Below are 13,281 nucleotides of genomic sequence, written 5' to 3'. Positions count from 1 at the left end.
TTTACTTCGAAACGGAATGAAGTGAACATTAAGTGATACAAGCGATACAAGTGAGCTATAGTGAACTCGACTACGATTTTGAAGTCTTATACGAGTCACCAGGTGTTTAATTCCAAATCCTCGAACGTTCGTAACAATATCATACCAAATTTCGAATACTGGTTTGATATTTAATTGTGCATTACTAAGAAAATATTAATATTCTTTTTTTTTTTTATAAGACCCACTCGAATCAAACTTAGGACCAAAACAGCCAGCCCGTGCACATTTACTATATAAATTATTTTAATACGGTGTCAGTTTTAAAATAATTACTTTGCACAATTATAATATGCAAAATAATAACAGGCTTATCCTTCAAAGGCTGGACACATCAAAGATATAATATTAATGGAAAATTAACAGGCCATTTGCAGTTTCAGAGTATGCGTGGTTTGGGCAACGATTTCTCTTTGACATTTACAATTTAATACGCTAAAATACACACTAGTTTTTATGACGTCCATAATACTTTACTGATACCTTGCTCCGTTCGTTATGTATTTTTAACACGCTTAAGCTTCACTTGTAACTATGTATGTAAGAAAATCTTGGAATCTTAATTTGACCCAACTCCCGGTCTTCGATTAGGAGGAAATTTTGCACACGCTCTGGAGTTCTGATGACAACATGACTAGCTAAGAAACGTCATTACAAATCCAATATGACGGCCTCCCCAATCACTTGTAACTATGTATGTACCTAAGAAAATCTTGGAATCTTAATTGTACCCACTCCCTGGTTTTCCCAAAATCCTAAATCCAGAGTAAATTCAACCTTAAGGTTTGAGTTTAAGGATGAATTTGCAAATGCGACTACTTAGATTGAGTGCCAAGAAGTTTTTTGGTCGCTGATTGTTGTTGCATCCACTTTTTAATAGGAGATCGATGAACGTAAAGCTAATACAAATGCTTGCACTGTAAAAAGCTATCTGATCTCATCGAAAGGTCATATATACAAACCTTTACACTAACTAACTCTACCATGTTGTAACTTCACCGGCAACTGCACCTTTCAGACCAAAAAACAAATATTAGTTTGCACCAGAAATAAGCTTTTTTAGTACTTCCCCAGACGAGCTTTAGCAGAAAGAGTTCTTCCAATTTGCATTAGAAGCTGCGGCACGGTTAAATACGCCGCATTGCAAGAACACGCCCAAAAATAGCACAAATCTAATTTTAACAAAGTTTCCTTTAAATAGAAACCAAGTTGTATCTCGGTAATCAAACAACGGAATCTTAATTAAGGAAAATGCTCCGTTACTTAGTTGTGAAAGTCACGGCTCATTACCCAAAAACAGAACCGAGTTGGCAATTTATTTAAATGACATATACCTACTCGTATTTTGTTACGGCTTTGTAAAAAACGTACCTAATACCTAAGCACACAGTAAAAATTGTGTATAATTCTATCTTATAAGACGTTTGCATTGTATTGTTTGAGGGTTTTAAAATAAAAAGATTTACGGGCATAAAAGTATACCTATGTATAAATTGACATATTTTAAAGTTTTTAGGTTTATTTTAATCCTTGAAAAAAATAAAAAAAACGATTGACACGTAAGTTTACAAATGTGGTTTTGTAAGGGGCATATGCACTTCAAAGCTGGATAGATTTTAGACGAAATTGCCATTATGACATATTATGGACCTTGAGACATGCTTGTATTCAAAATAGATTTGGGATGAATGGTTATGTACAGTACAAAAAAATAAATATTCATGTGTAATTTACGGAATAAACTTAACTCGAAATTTGTCGCTGAAGTCTAAACATTTTAAACCTTATTTACTTAGATTTCAATGAAGTACCTACCTAAGAGATACTTAAGAGATATTTCCCGAAAATAACATGGTCAACAAAGAAAGATGTACAAAAAGTAAATTGTTGTTCCTTGTATTTTACTGTAATAGCCAAAAGAAATTTAGCGGAAAACTGAAAAAAATGTTCCAACGCCCTCGTTTCTCGGAACAAGGTCAAAGTTTCGATTCTTAACATTCCGAATGAGTATAGATGCGAGAAAATACTAGAGCGAGAATAAATCAACCCGTGGCGCAAGCAGTAAGCTTACAGATGTAGAAGCTTTAGTATCGTATCGTCGTTCGTATCGTTATCGACCCATATACAGCTCACTGCTGAGCTCGAGTCTCCTCTCAGAATGAGAGGGGTTAGGCCAATAGTCCATCACGCTGACCCAATGAAGAAATTCTCTGGTATGCAGGTTTCCTCACGATGTTTTCTTTCACCGTTTGAGACACGTGATATTTAATTTCTTAAAATACTCACAACTGAAAAGCTTTAGTATAAAGTATGTTTATTTTTTACCAATAATGTACCGATTAGTCTAAATCAAGAAACTCTTTTCTCAACTTTTTAGCAGCCACAGATAAATATGAGCAAGGTGTCATTTGATTCGAAAATAAATGGTTTGTTAAAACAATCATGTTCCGCTCGCAAAAAATGCAAAGGAGATCATTCACGCTCCATACATTTTTGGGCTCTTTTTGAAAGTGCCGGCCAACAAAAAAAAATGGCACGACTCGTTAGAATTAGCTATTTGGAGCAATAGTTAATATGGCATAAAAGTTGTCAGGTGGCTCTGAACCAAGTTATACAGGTTCGACGATTCGTTATTTCCATACATTTTGTCAATTTTCAAAAGTGCCCGCTAAGAAAAAAAACCGATACGTATCGTTAGAACTGCCCATTTGGAACAATAGTTAGTATGGCACAAATGTTGTAAAATTGCTCTGAATCAAATTATACAGGTTCAACGACTCGTCACTTCTATACATATTTTTTGAGTTTTGTAAGTGCCCACCTACAATATAAATAATACGTATCGTTTTAACTGGTCATTTGTGGCAGTAGTTAGTAACACAAGAATGTTGTAGGATTGCTCTAAACCAAGTTATACAGGTTAAATGGCATGTCATCTCCATACATTTTATTGATTTTAAAAAGTGCCTGCCAATAAAATTCTTACAGGTATCATTTTAACTGATCATTTAGACATACTTTATCAGTTAATATGGCGGACACGTTGTATAAATGCTCTGATCTAAGTTATACAGGTGTGACTATTTGTAATATCCATACATTTTCTTGATTTTTAAGTGTCAACCATTAAAATGGTACGTATCATTAGAACTGGCTGTAATAGGAACGGGGAGTAATAGTTAGTATAGTACAACAAACGTTGTAGGCCTGCTCTGAGCCATGTTATACAAGTTCAATGATTTTTAATTTCTATGCATTTTATCGATTTAAGCAATACAGTTAGTTGGTAGGTATGACAGAAACATTGCATGATTGCTCTGATCCAAGTTATTTGCGTTCGATGATTCGTCACTTATGTTTTTGTTGATATCTGAATGTAATGGGGAACAATAAATAGGTAATAATGATGAATACTTAACTAATAATATGAAATAAATGTCATCATGGTGTAAGAGCTGTGTCATCATTATTTCTTATGTTCTTCCTTCTGGACCGTTTCTGCACTTGGCCATGTGATTCGCCGTTGTGCGTGTATTTGTTATGTTATTCAAGCTTGTAAACCGAAATACCATTACTTGAAGAACTTAATAAAATGTTTTTATTTCTCTCAATGCACAATAACACAATTTTTAGTTACAATTGCACCATAATGTTGAATTTGTGCAAATGCTTAGAATCATTATTTCTATATTTTATTATTGCTATTGTGTTTTCCAACTTTTTCGGAAATCAATGAATGAAAGTTATATAACTTGTTTCAGTACTAGAATTTTTCTGAAGCGTGTGCAATGTGTTACTAACTATTGCTCCTAATGACTAGTTTTAACGTTAGGTACCATGTTTTAGGTGAACGGTACTTTAAAAAATCAGTAAAATATATGGATTTGACGAATCATCTAAAAAGTATAACTTGATTCGGATCTATACTACAACGTTTATGCCATAGTAACTATTACTGAAAATGGCTAGTTATAACGAGAAATAGCATTTACTTTGTAACTTACAAAACTCCATCAAATACATTGAAGTGACGAGACATCGAACCTGTATAACTTGGTTCAGAACAATCTTGCAACATTTGTGCCATACTAACTATTACTCCAAATGGGCAGTTTTAACCATAAGTACCATATTTTTGTTAAACGGTACTTTAAAAAATCAATAAAATAAATGGATTGGACGAATTATCGAAACTGTATAACTCGACACAAAGCTATACTACAATGTTTATGCCATAGTGACTATTGCTGAAAATGGCTAGTTATAACGATACGTACGATTTATTTTGTTTGCGGGCACTTACAAAACTCAGTAAAATGTATAGAAGTGACGAGTCATCGAACCTGTATAACTTGGTTCAGTGCAGTCCTACAACATTTGAGCCGTAGTAATTATTGCTCCAAATGAACAGTTCTAACGATACGTGCCAGTTTTTTTTTCTTGGCGGGCACTTTTGAAAATTGACAAAATGTATGGAAATAACGAATCGTCGAACCTGTATAACTTGGTTCAGAGCCGCCCTCCTACAACTTTCATGCCATATTAACTATTACTCCAAATGACTAGTTCTAACGATTCGTTCTATTTTTTTTCGTTGGCCGGCACTTTCAAAAAGGGCCCAAAATTAATGATGTCCTTTAATAAAAATAGAAAATTTCTTTTGGCACTGTACCAGTCAACCAACTTATTTTAGAAAGGCAGTGGTCGTGATCTTTTTGACATATGACAAAATTTTGTCCATAATCTTAATATATAAATGCGAAAGTTCATTCATCACGAAATCTCGAAAACCGCTCGAGGTAGTTTATAGTTAGTAGGTATCCACTGAGAACCTATTTTGCGATAGGGCCTGATTAAGGAGGGCGGACGAAGTCGCGGGCGTACGCTAGTTCTTTATGTTGTGTGCTTAGTGCTTGAGAACAAAAGTCTTCCTCAAGCAAGCTCAAGCTCAAGCTTAGCCAAGCTTTATTAGGGCTATCAGCTTCAGCTAACGGGCGAGAACAAAGTGATGATGATGATGATGACGTTGGATTAATGGAATAAGCAGAAGCTCTTGCCTCAGTGGAAAATCACCACCTACTCAACTACAAAGATATAGGTATTAAAATATATAAAACTTAAATATTTCGATGGCAACTAGGCGTTTTTATATCGAACCGATCATTCGAGACGATTAGGGCGTTGTCCCTTTACAAGGCGCAGACTATCGCCAGACTTGACCTCCAGTAAGACCATTCACAGCTTTACCTTAGTTGGCTGGTATTGAAGAAAAAATATTTAATAATTATAATTACACCTGGGAGACAAGACCTCTGGCCTGATAGCGGGACACTACAACAGAACACTACCTACTTGTCACTTATCACCAAATGTAATCGTAGTCAAATGCTAAATTGATATGGATTTATGTATTCAAACGTTTATGCAAAATTAAAATGAAAGAATGAAAATGCCCATCCTCGGCCCAGACTTACGCTGATCTAAAAAAAAACTTGATAATTCTACTTTAATAATGAAATTACTTTATTAAAAATAGTTTTCCACAACGTTTTACGACATTTTTAATTCATCTTTAATTTGTTCACAACGAGGACAAGCTAAGATCTTTGACCATACAGCCTGAGTTTTACGATATTTTTTGAAGATTGATTTGTTTGTTTGTTTTCTTGTTTGTTAAGCTTGTTGGTAACAGAAAAAAAATAATACAAAACAAATTTATTCAGATTCAAATGTTACTTTCGGTACACCGGCGAAAAATTATCTCTAGAAAAGTGATAAAAAAAATTATTTTTCTTTAAGAAACATACTTTTACTAAGCTAATTATTTAACTACTAGCCGACGCCCGCGACTTTGTCCGCGTGAAACTCGATGTAAAGTTTCAACTACCCCTATCCAACCATACCCTACCCTACCCTACCTGTACCTACGGCGGTACGTCTTTGTCGGTAGGGTGGTAACTAGGCCCGGTTGAATTGTAAGTATTGAAATAATAATTTTATAATACTTACATGCCTCTCTGAGTGAAAAGTTCTTTATAGACAGACAGAACAACGCAGTTTATGTACTATGGGTCCCCGCTTTTCCTTTTAAGGAAACCCTAAACAGAACATAAATAAATGCTTACAATAAAATGTGTTAATTATAAAAATGGGGAGCCATTACTACAATGCATACGCTACCGCTCATCGCTTCGTCCAGCAAAAAGAAACATTCTAGAGGCGTCAAAGAAAAATCGTAACAATTTATTTGAGGCGGCCGGTCCTTAAATGAATGGAGTGAAATTCGCTGTCCCGCTATTAGCGTCTACTTCCATCGCTCCACTATTATAGCAACAACCTAACTACTTAGGATAGGAGGCAATATATTTTTTACGTATATACTCGTAGGTCAAAGATTTTATACTATCCTACTAATATTATAAACGCGAAAGTTTGTATGAATGTTTGTTTGGATGTTTATTACTCTTTACTCCGCTACTACTGAAGAGATTTGGCTGGAATAGAAATAGATTTTACTCTGGGTTAACACATAAGCTATACTTTTCATCCCGGAAAAGTTCATGGTTTCCGTGGGATTTGTGGAAAACTGAACTCCACGCGGACGAAGTCGCGAGCGTCCGTTTGTAGAGACATAAAGTTGCTAAAGAGTGACGGATCACTCTTTAGCAACCCATTTTTGGCTCATTGTTGGGCACAAGTCTCCTCTCAGAATGAGAGGGGATTAGAGGGGACTAGAGGATCCTAGAGGGGCTAGGCCTTATTCCATCACGCTGGCCCAATGCGGATTGGCTGACTTCACACACTCAGAGAAAAAAGAAAATTCTCTGGTATGCAGGTTTCCTCACGATGTTTTCCTTCACCGTTTGAGACACGTGATATTTAATTACAAAAAATGCACATAACTGAAAAGTTGGAGATGCATGCCCCGAACTGGATTCGAACTTACGCCCTCCGAATGGAAAGCAGAGGTCATATCCACTAGGATATCACGGCTTCAAGATATGTCACTAGTGCGTCGAAATTAAGGCTTATTCTCAAAGATCTTAATTTAATTTAGGCGCATTATAAAAAACGAAAGTTATTTAAACAAATAACACCTAAATATTGTTTATAATGTCGAGTTGTGTGTTCAAGATATGTGGACGCTTGCCATTATAGCGACAAAAATTCGTCGACGAGAGTAAAATAGAGGATGGTGGACGCGTCTTATTCGAATTTGTCGACCTCCGTGGCGCAGTGGTATGCGCGGCGGATTTACAAGACGGAGGTCCTGGGTTCAATCCCCGACTGGGCAGATTGAGATGTTCTTAATTTTTCCAGGTCTGGCTGGTGGGAGGCTTCGGCCGTGGCTAGTTACCACCCTACCGGCAAAGACGTACTGACAAGCGATTTAGCGTTCCGGTACGCTGCCGTGTAGAAACCGAAATGGGTGTGGATTTTCATCCTCATCCTAACAAGTTAGCCCGCTTCCATCTTAGACTGCATCATCACTTACCATCAGGTGAGATTGTAGTCAGGGGCTAACTTGTAAAGAATAAAAAAAAAGAACTTTATGTTTTCAAGATGTCAATATTAAAACCTCAGAATACAAAAAATGTCACAAACCATGGAAACGAACGATGTCACAACCGATGTAAATGTGCATTTTTCTACCGTTCGTTCGACGTTGTTACTGTAGTTTCGTGGTCAGAGGGCCTAGTGGTAGTTTGATACTGTTACCGTCACGTAACGTAAACGCGAATTTCTAAGGAATTGAAACAACGCCATCTAGTGGCACTACTGCACAACTGTTTCACTGGTCCAAATTGAAAAATTCTTTCAGTTTTAGAGAGCCCATTTATCGAGGAAGGCTATAGGCTATACATTATTTCCGTATTCCTACGTGAACGGGAACCACGCGGGTGAAACCGCGTGACGTCAGCTATTCCATATAATATTTGCGAAAACGTCAACGTGATAGTAACGGTATGAAAATATTGAAAACTCCCACTAGGCACACTGATGTATGAGCATGTGGTACAATCGCTGGTTTGAACTCTTTGTCACTGCAAAATTAATGTTTAATTGATAATTGCTGCGGTTAGCGTTATTGGTTGATGGGCAATTTATTGAAAAGACAATTATTGCGATATCATCATTGTACAATATAATAATTTGTATTGTGCGAACTGATTTATGTATCTTTCTGATAGGACTATGAGTTATGTGCAAGTTCGTGGATTGTATAGTAGACTTTGTTATTAGGCGTCAGCAGGTTTGGTAATAGGAAACTTTACAAACATAATTAAAGTCAAAATCGAATTTATAGTTCATTTATTTTAATTAGGCTTAGTTTAGAAGTGTGATAGCATAGTGGATATGACCTCTGAGAGAAGACTCGTGCTCAACAGTGAGCCGAATATGGGTTGTTAATGATGAGGCTTAGTTTACATAACTTTGAAACGTCAAGTTATGTCATGACTTAATGGTGATGAATGAATGGTGAATGGTGAAAGTCGAAAATCTAAAATTAAAGTTACGAGGGTACCATAGAGATGGGAGGTAAGTGAATTTAGAAATAATATAAAAATTGTCAAAAAGATTTATTACACTTTTTTGAGTCACATGATCAATTTAAATGAAGTTAAAAATTTGCAGTGTGATCAAGTCATCAAAGTAAGTTTCGGTGCTTCTTATATTCTTATGTATTTTTGTTTTGTTCTTTTTACTATGTGGGTAAAAATAAGGCGGTTATAAATAATATATAGGCTATATCCCCGTATACCTACGGGAACAGGAACCATGCGGGTGAAACCGCGCGGCGTGAATAAGTTTGTTATATAAAAGTTGTATCTGTAAGATTTATTCGTTATCAACCCATATATCCTGCTGAGCTCAAGTCTCCTCTCAGAATGAGAGGGGTAAGACCAATAGTCTACCACGTTGGCCCAATGCGGATTGACAGACTTCACCCACGCAGAGAATTAAGAAAATTCTCTGGCATGCAGGTTTCGTTACGATGATTTCCTTCTCAATTGAGATATATGATATTTAACTTCTTAAAATGCACACAACTGTAAAATTGGAGGTGCAAGCCCCGGGTAGGATTCGAACCCATTCCGGAATCGAAGACTGAGGTCATATCCACTGGGCTCTTTCTCTTCAAGAGTTATATGTTTAATTACAAAGCAGACGTAGCAAACACATAAATACAACTCACGTTCCCATATCCATCGGAATAAAGGGAAAAGATAAATCCGGGGTAAGCTTCTTACCTAATTAGTGGGACACAAATAAGCCCCGTGCCCCCGTGCTGCTGTCGCACCCATCTCACCCGTGACGTGCCGTAGATGTTAAGATACGGGTCATTTTTGTAATCGTTGCAATTTGGTGTGCGCTGTTTTGACTTTTGCATCGTGAGGGTTAACTTCTTGATCGTAACCCAATGTGAAATAGATTTCGTTCACAACTTTACACTCGATGACTTTGGTTAGCGATAAGACTGCTATTGCACGGTATTGGTAGAATAACTTGCTCTTCTTTATTTCAATAATGTGTACTTAATTACTCTTACCTAATTTAATCTAATCTGCTTCTTCCACCTACAATGGTTAAAGAAAAAAGTAAGTGAAAGATTAATAGGTAAGAATTGTATGTTTAATTAGAAAGCAGACATATCCAATATAGAAATACAGCTCACGTTCCTATATCCATTGGTATTATAGGAAAAGATAAATCCGGGGTAAGCTTCTTACCTAATTAGTGGGACACATAAGCCCCGTGTCCCCGTCGCACCCATCTCACCCGTGACGTGCCGTAGATGTTAAGATACGGGTCATTTTTGTAATCGTTGCAATTTGTTGTGCGCTGTTTTGACTTTTGCATCGTGAGGGTTAACTTCTGGTTGATCTTGACCCAATGTGAAATTGATTTCTGTCGCAACTTTAGTTGGCACTTTTGATAGCCATTTATATAAGATATGGCTTTTACACTAACTATACTAGCCACCTTAATATACAAGTAATTAAAACAAATATTGTGTTGGGAAGTTCCTCACTCTGGATCCCGAACCGAATTTTTTGAGTTCTCAAGCAACCAGGTTTCTTGAGAACTCAAAAAATTTGGTTCGAGAGAAAAAGCAAGAGAAGGTTCAAAATTTTTATCAAATAAATAATTTTTCATAGCATTTTTTATATCAAATCTATATCTATACTAATATTATAAAGCTGAAGAGTTTGTTTGTTTGATTGAACGCGCTAATCTCAGGAACTACTAGTCCGATTTGGAAAATTCATTCAGTGTTAGATAGTCCATTTATCGAGGAAGGCTATAGGCTATATATAATCCCCGTTTTCTTACGGGAACGGGAACTATGCGGTTAAAACCGCGCGGTATCAGCTAGTAAAGTTATATAAATGAATGTAGTGTTAAGGTAAGTTCATTAATTATGATTAATAATTTATTGTTTACAATATCCATGTGAACAAAAACCTTTTCCAGTAACAATTACAAATAATCAACATTGACCGTATGAGGGTAGGCAAACAAATCAATTCAACTCATTCATCAATAACCAATGAATATGTGCCATAAGAGAAGTAATAAAAAAGGCGAAGAAAAAATTTAACCAATAAAATCGTGTTCCATTTTCGAAAAATAAAACGATGCAGATATTTATGGAACTCAGTTATTTACTTAAATGACTGGGATTCGCGCAAATTACGCTTTTCGCCAACAATGGAAATACTACGGCTTCAGAATTAACGGATTGAGAAATTAATGGCTCCCGGAATAATAATGACGATCTGTATATGGCGGACGCCTTTGTCTGTACTTAAGTATTTATTTATGTATTGGATAGAAGTAGGCGTTACTTTGCGGAAGTTCATCATGAATACATAAAAAAATATTTATTTTGCTATCATCCGCGAAAAGCCGACGAACCCATGCGACAACGTCACCCAGGTCCGACGTGAGATTGCACGTTGTAGAGTCAACATCTCCTGAGAATGCTCCGGTTTCGGGGTGAAACGTACGTAGGGAATATTTTGTTGGACCTGGGTGACGTTGTCGCATAGGTTCGTCGGCTTTTCGCGGATGATAGCTAAATAAATAATTTTTTATCTATTTATTTATTTATGAATTTAGTAATAAATACTTCTAGCGATGTGCGTTTTCCTGTCTGAAAGGTAAAGTACTCTTTTATTTGTAGCTCGTAGGGCAAACAAATTAAACTTATCAAAACCTATAAAAATCGGTCCCATCAGTTACAAACATATTATGGACACTTTACAAACTAACGAAAGTGTTATTTTGATCGCAGCATTAGGTACTTTCCATAAACGTTGACTGAAATTGTTTTTTATAGTTAGTTTATTAGTATTCTGTTAGACTTATCTGTACAAATTATAAAGCTGAAGAGTTTGTTTGTTTGTTTGAGTGATTGAACGCGCTAATCTCAGGATCTACTGGTCTGATTTGAAAAATTCTTTCAGTGTTAGATAGCCCATTTATCGAGAAAGGCTATAGGCTATATATTTTTATGCTAAGACAATTAAGAGCGGAGCACCAATGAATAATGTTTCTAAATCGGGAGATTTTATTCTATTGAGTGCTGCGTGCGCCATTAAAAGTTCTAAAACAAAGTCCACGACAGTTCCCACGCGATTTGTGATAAACTGAAATCCATGCGGACGAAGTCGCGGGCGTCCGCTAGCCACTTGTAAAATCATGTATAGGTACGACTCTACATATATGAAACTTTCCAGGAATTAAATTTATTATGTTGAAACTTTCTGGGAAAATGTATATAATCTATAATAATATATTAATACGTAAAGGGAAAACTTTTCACTCCATTCCACGAAAATTGAGCGAATCGATACATATAATAAACACCTTTATTTTGTAAGTTTATTACGGAGAAGTGTTTAAAGCAAATTTTTTGTTTATCATGCATACAAATATATCCAATCATAGATTATTATTTATTATTATAGAATAATTCACTGCCGCTATTTAGAAAAGAAAGCTTTGTCAATGTGGGTAAAAAATATTAGTGATGTACTTCACTACAGTAAACTACACTATTATAGAATAATTCACTGCCGTTCTATATTTAGAAAAGAAAGCTTTGTCAATGTGGGTAAAAAATATTAGTGATGTACTTAACTACACTAAACTACACTATTATAGAATAATTCACTGCCGCTCTATATTTAGAAAAGAAAGCTTTGTCAATGTGGGTAAAAAATATTAGTGATGTACTTAACTACACTAAACTACACTATTATAGAATAATTCACTGCCGCTCTATATTTAGAAAAGAAAGCTTTGTCAATGTGGGTAAAAAATATTATTGATGTACTTCACTACAGTAAACTACACTATTATAGAATAATTCACTGCCGTTCTATATTTAGAAAAGAAAGCTTTGTCAATGTGGGTAAAAAATATTAGTGATGTACTTAACTACACTAAACTACACTATTATAGAATAATTCACTGCCGCTCTATATTTAGAAAAGAAAGCTTTGTCAATGTGGGTAAAAAATATTAGTGATGTACTTAACTACACTATTATAGAATAATTCACTGCCGTTCTATATTTAGAAAAGAAAGCTTTGTCAATGTGGGTAAAAATATTAGTGATGTACTTAACTCCAAAAAACCCGACGTTACGACGACGGATTGACAGTTTTTTTTTTTTATTTTAGGAGGGAAAATAAATCTTAATAATCATTGTATTTTACAGCTGTCCAAATGAACAATTGTCGTAATAAGTTGATTTGTTAAGCCGCGCCAATATATCAACGCGCTCCAGGCCGGATTATGGAGGGCCACTAATCTTCAGTAAACAATTGTCGAAGCGTGCTCGGTTTAACATTTTTATTTATTTAGGCCCATTCATTCCGCAACGCAAATAAATGAGCCCGATGATGATTGCAAATTTACATACTGCGTTGAGTTATTAAAATAATCTTTATTTTATCTACTTTCATATAATTAAACTTGAATTATACAGTTATAAAAACGAAATTATACAATACACATATAACTGTGGCCATTTTAAGAAAGCTTAAAGTCACTCAGGGGCCGATGGAGCGATGTGCTTTGAGTTACTCTGCGAGATCGAATTAGAAATGAGGAGATTCGCAGAAGCACCAAAGAAAGTCACATAGCTCAGCCAGTCGCGAAGCTGAAGTGGTTAGGGACATAGTTCGAAGGGCCGATGGATGTTGAGGTTCCAAATTGCTGGAGTTG

Source organism: Bicyclus anynana, chromosome 16, assembly GCF_947172395.1.
Source record: "Bicyclus anynana chromosome 16, ilBicAnyn1.1, whole genome shotgun sequence".
NCBI lineage: Eukaryota > Metazoa > Arthropoda > Insecta > Lepidoptera > Nymphalidae > Bicyclus > Bicyclus anynana.
Note: the sequence above shows the minus strand (reverse complement) of the source record.